This window comes from Pseudorasbora parva, chromosome 2 (assembly GCF_024679245.1).
Source record: "Pseudorasbora parva isolate DD20220531a chromosome 2, ASM2467924v1, whole genome shotgun sequence".
Classification (NCBI taxonomy): domain Eukaryota; kingdom Metazoa; phylum Chordata; class Actinopteri; order Cypriniformes; family Gobionidae; genus Pseudorasbora; species Pseudorasbora parva.
Genome location: NC_090173.1, coordinates 3323505 through 3328912, shown reverse-complemented (window position 1 = coordinate 3328912; position 5408 = coordinate 3323505). Strand labels below are relative to the sequence as shown.

General features: G+C 43.2%; 1 long non-coding RNA gene across 1 annotated transcript; it reads left to right on the top strand.

Annotated features, from left to right (window-relative positions):
• The first annotated feature begins 3583 nt into the window (after positions 1 to 3583).
• On the top strand, positions 3584 to 4190 carry LOC137090581 (uncharacterized). The gene is made up of 4 exons (XR_010907906.1): positions 3584 to 3630; positions 3721 to 3799; positions 3936 to 3991; positions 4112 to 4190. It is a non-coding gene; the product is annotated as an uncharacterized lncRNA (long non-coding RNA).
• The last annotated feature ends 1218 nt before the right edge of the window (positions 4191 to 5408 follow it).

The following is a 5408-nucleotide window of genomic DNA, read 5'->3' as shown; positions in this document are numbered from 1 at the left end:
TAGGGATTTTGTATTGAGCATAGCTCTGCTTCACAGCATCACAGAGACAAGGGGGCGGGCTCAATCTACTCAGACAACCAATCACTATCTCAGGATCATTGTGACGCTATTAAGCCACGCCCTAGCAACCGTTTACAACTCCCTAGCAACAGATCCCATAGACTTCCATTGAAATAGATCAAAGGGATATATTTGGATAGGAGTGTCATAGAAACATAGGGGTGGGTTTGTTTGACTCAGGGCATCAACAGCCAATCACAAATCACCTTCAACACCTCCTAGCCACGCCCTAGCAACCATGATCGAGCACCCTAACAACCCAAATCCATAGTGGATATCTTCACATCTGAATGTCATAGAGACATGGGGGTTGGTTTATATCATTCATACTGGCAATGAGCTTTTGGGGTTATTAACATCGTACAGAAATGTTGCTTGGCTTTTTCGCATCACAATTGCCACAGGGCCCCGAGTTTTGCCACAGAAAGCACCACTCACAATTTCTTCAGGAATTGTACTTTCTAGCCACAGACTTCAGCACTCTACTGACTTCATTTGACCTTAAGTTAGTATCTACCACGGCTACTCACAGATCAGGTAACCAATTAGACCTCGTCTACACACGCAACTGCTCCACGGACAACACTTTAGTTACTCCATTATACACCTCAGACCACTTTCTCATCACTCTTAACCTCATACTGACTCCTGATACAACACGTACTCCTACACAGATTAGCTTTCGACGTAATCTACGCTCCCTCTCTCCCTCTCGCCTATCCACTATGGTTTCATCTTCACTCCCTCCACCTGCTCAGTTCTCAGCACTGGACACTAACAGTGCTACTGACACTCTTTGCTCCTCTCTAACATCCTCCTTAGACAGTTTTTGCCCCCTTTCATCCAGACCAGCCCGCCCCACCCCATCTGCCCCCTGGCTGTCTGATGTTCTCCGTGAACATCGCTCTGGACTCAGGGCGGCAGAGAGGAAATGGTGGAAATCTAAAAACTATACTGACCTTATCTTGTATCAGTCTCTTCTCTCTTCTTTCTCTACAAATGTCTCCAGTGCTAAAACAACATACTACCACAACAAAATCAACAAATGCTCTGACTCTCGCACACTGAAACATTCTCCTCTCGCCTTTGTCCTCCTCCTCCCCCTCCTTCATCAACTCTTACAGCTGATGACTTTGCATCATTTTTCACAAACAAAACATCTCTTATTAGCAACCAGTTCTCCTCACCACAAACTGACCCGCACATCTCAACAACTAACACGAACACTCTTCCATCCTTCTCTCCGCTCTCCGAGGCGGATATTTCTAAACTCATCCTTTCCAATCACCCTACTGCCTGTCCACTTGATCCTATACCCACTCACCTCCTTCAGGCCATTTCTTCCTCAATCACTCCTGCACTCACTCACATTGTCAACACTTCTCTTCACACGGGAACCTTTCCCACAGCATTTAAGCAGGCTCGGGTAACCCCACTGCTTAAGAAACCCTCTCTGAATCCAGCACTTTTAGAAAAATACCGACCGGTATCCCTTCTGCCTTTCATTGCAAAGACACTTGAGCGAGTTGTGTTCAATCAACTCTCTATGTTTCTTGAACAGGACAACCTCCTAGAAAACAACAAATCCGGCTTCAAAAAGCGGACATTCGACTGAGACTGCCTTGCTCTCGGTAACTGCGGCACTGAGACTGGCAAAAGTAGCTTCCAAATCCTCAGTGCTCATTCTGCTGGATCTGTCTGCTGCTTTTGACACAGTTAACCACCAGATCCTCCTGTCGACACTTAAGAGGACGGGGATCTCAGGAACTGCTCTCCAGTGGTTCAGGTCTTATCTCTCTGGTAGGTCCTACAGGGTGTCATGGAGAGGTGAAGTGTCTAAGTCACATCATCTAGCTACTGGGGTTCCCCAGGGCTCAGTCCTTGGACCACTTCTCTTCTCCATCTACATGTCATCATTAGGTTCTGTCATTCAGAAACACGGCTTCTCCTATCACTGCTATGCTGATGACACTCAACTCTACTTATCATTTCAACCAGATGATCCTACAGTCAGTGTTCGTATCGCTGCCTGTCTGACAGATATTTCTGACTGGATGAAAGAGCATCACCTTAAACTCAATCTTGCAAAGACAGAATTACTTAAAATTTCTCCATTCAGCTTGGTTCATCGACCATAACTCCATCCAGGACAGCCAGGAACCTTGTAGTTGTGATTGATGACCAGTTAAACTTCACTGACCACATTACTGCAACAGCCCGGTCCTGCAGATTTGCTTTACACAACATTAGAAAGATTAGACCCTTCCTATCAGAACAGGCTGCACAACTCCTGGTTCAAGCTCTTGTTCTCTCCAGACTGGACTATTGTAATGCTCTTCTCGGGCTTCCAGCATGCACTATCAAACCCTTGCAGCTAATCCAGAATGCAGCGGCGAGAGTGGTCTTTAATGAGCCGAAGAGAGCTCATGTCATGCCTCTCTTCATCAAACTGCACTGGTTGCCAATGGCTGCTCGCATCAAATTCAAGGCACTAGTTCTCGCCTACAAAACAACCACTGGCTCTGCACCAATATACCTAAACTCACTTGTTTAGACTTACACACCCTCCAGAAGCTTGAGTTCTGCGAGCGAGCGGCGCCTCGTGGTTCCATCCCAAAGAGGCATGCAATTGCTCTCACGGACATTTTCCTGGACCGTTCCCACCTGGTGGAATGACCTGCCGATCTCAATTCGTTCAGCCGAGTCTGTAGCCATTTTTAAAAAACATCTTAAGACACATCTTTTCCAATTGCACTTGACCAATACAGAATAGCACTTACTGATCACCACAGCAACGACCAAAAAGCGCACACTCCTGGATCATATCTACGTCTCTCATCCGGATTTGTGCCTTCAGGCGGGTATGTTACATAGTTATCATAACTATCAGAATCCAGTGTTCTGTATTTTGCGTACGTGAGTTTTTGTTGTAGATGGCTATTGCTGCGCGTTTAGCTAGAATGCCATTCAAAACCAGCCCATTGGGCCACTGAATCTGCATTAACAGTTGGGGCAACAGCCTTAGTCCTAATGGGTTATCATCGCTATCAAAATCCAGTGTTCTGTATTTTGCGTACTTGAGTTTTTGTTGTAGGTGGCTATTGTAGATGGCTATAAAAAAATAAATTAAAAAACAATGTGTACTGTGCTAATTAATTGAGACTTCTTACAGCTCTTACAGGTTGTTGGCCTTGTTTGTTTCGTTGCTTCTATTACTCTCCCCTTTTTTTTGAGTCGCTTTGGATAAAAGCGTCTGCTAAATGATTAAATCATAGAGGATGAGTTAAATGTAAACTCATCCTGTATGATTTATAAGATGTTTTCCTCATGGGGACAAAAAAATGTCCCCACAAGGACAAGGATTTTGGATATTGCCACACACACACACACACACACACAGACAAACAAACAGAAACACACACACACACACACACACAAACAAACAGAAACACACACACAGAGACTGTCAGCAGAGCTGGTATTCAGAGGCAATCATCTTCTGATGATTGTCAATGTGTTTTTCAGTGAGGAACGGCACAGACTCCAGCGGCGGACCGACTCCAGAATCCCGTGAGTTCAGCCGATGATCGAGTCTGAATTATCTGACTGAAGGTCCCATATAAAACACAAAGATGACTGTATATTGTATGACTTCCATAGATCAGTGGTGGTTTGCTCTCTTCTTCATCAACATCATCTTCATCATCTTGTGTTTCGTGCTGCGGAAAAGGATCTTCAGGTGAGACACGAGTGTTTGTGTCAGAGAGATTTTAAATAGTCATAGTAAATGATCAAATCAGTGTTCTCACATCTCAATAAATAGAAAATACATTGAATATAATATTAATTAATAATCGGTTTCAATGTGTTGTCAGATGTTATCTAAAAAAGCAGAGACGAGCGACCTCCAGTGCAATGACTCCGAAAACAAGTGAGTGAATCAATCGAAAGAAAGAGAGGAAGAGTTTGACTTCAGCATGAGCTCCAGACTCTTAGGCCTTCTTCTGCTGAATGGTTTGCGTTTCATGTTTCCTGTTGTTTGCCTCTGCAGTGGAAATGCTCAGCATGGTTCGAGACCCATAAATAAACCCGGGATCACGCAGCAGAGCCGTGTCGCTGGAAAAGGGGAATCTGCGAATGTGCATCTGCTGAAAGTGAATAGTGTTTCTCTCAGGGATCCTGAATCTGTGTCCAGATGAAGCGTGACTCTCTGAATCTCAGCTCAAGAACATCCTGTCACTCAAACTCAACCAGCTGAGTGTCGTTCACTGAGGGTTTCTGTGTGATATTTCACTTGCTTAACAGTGATAATGGAAGAGAGATTGTTTTGGCTGTGCATCAGCTCTAGAGAAAAGTTATCGTCTAGCTAAAGTCATTTTATGATTGATTAATTTCCGTTATATAAATCATTAGTTATTAACATAGAGGACTCTTACACGGATTCTGAAATCCACTGCCGCTTCAATATACCTGTATATATATCCTGTTTTAATTCATAATCAAAGACCTTAATCAATATTTCTCTTCTTATATTATTATAATGATTCTTTCCAGTTATCATTCTTGTTTTCTAAAGTGTGTATTTGTTCTCTGAGGAGTGACGGAGTGTCTGAACATGTCAGGAGTGCAGAAAACGTGTTTGCTTACTTAGTCTGGCTTCCAGAGATGAAATATGGATTTGTCTTTCATTTAATTTATTATATTGTATTCATTTTATATGTCATGTTATTCATTTCAACCACTATTAACACCATTTTTAACTTAAAAACTCTCAATGCGTTCCGGACGCTTATCCACACGTCAAAAGCTAGAGAGAAAGCAAAGAGAAAGCAAGGCCCTAAACAGGTTTTGAAATGGTTTGAAACGATACCGTTATCATCTTTGTGTAAATTTGATAAAAAATATAAATATGAATCTGTTAGAGCCGTGAATGCATGCATGTAAGCAACTCAGGTTTAGTCTGTATGAAAGTGCGTCTTAATGTGTATGTGTGCAGGCGCAAAGTTGTTCTTTACAAAATGACTGCCAAATTACGTCTGATATGCATAACACAGTGTTTTTTTTTAATCATTTTTGATCATTTTGATTACGTTTTCATCTGTGTAAAGTGAAAGTGAGGGAGGCGTTCACAGGGGTGAGTCTAGTTGATATAGTCTCTGCAGACACCTCAGGGCTACGTTGGTCATATCCAGGCGCAGGTCCACCATCTGATCCTGACACGGCCCGGATCCGGCTGACTGCAGTAAACCTTGGGATAAACAGAGAGACTAACATTAGTGTAGATGCCACTCTTTTTATGATGTAACGAGTACATCAGGTGTTATGGGAAGTGTTCCCGGTTCCGGCTG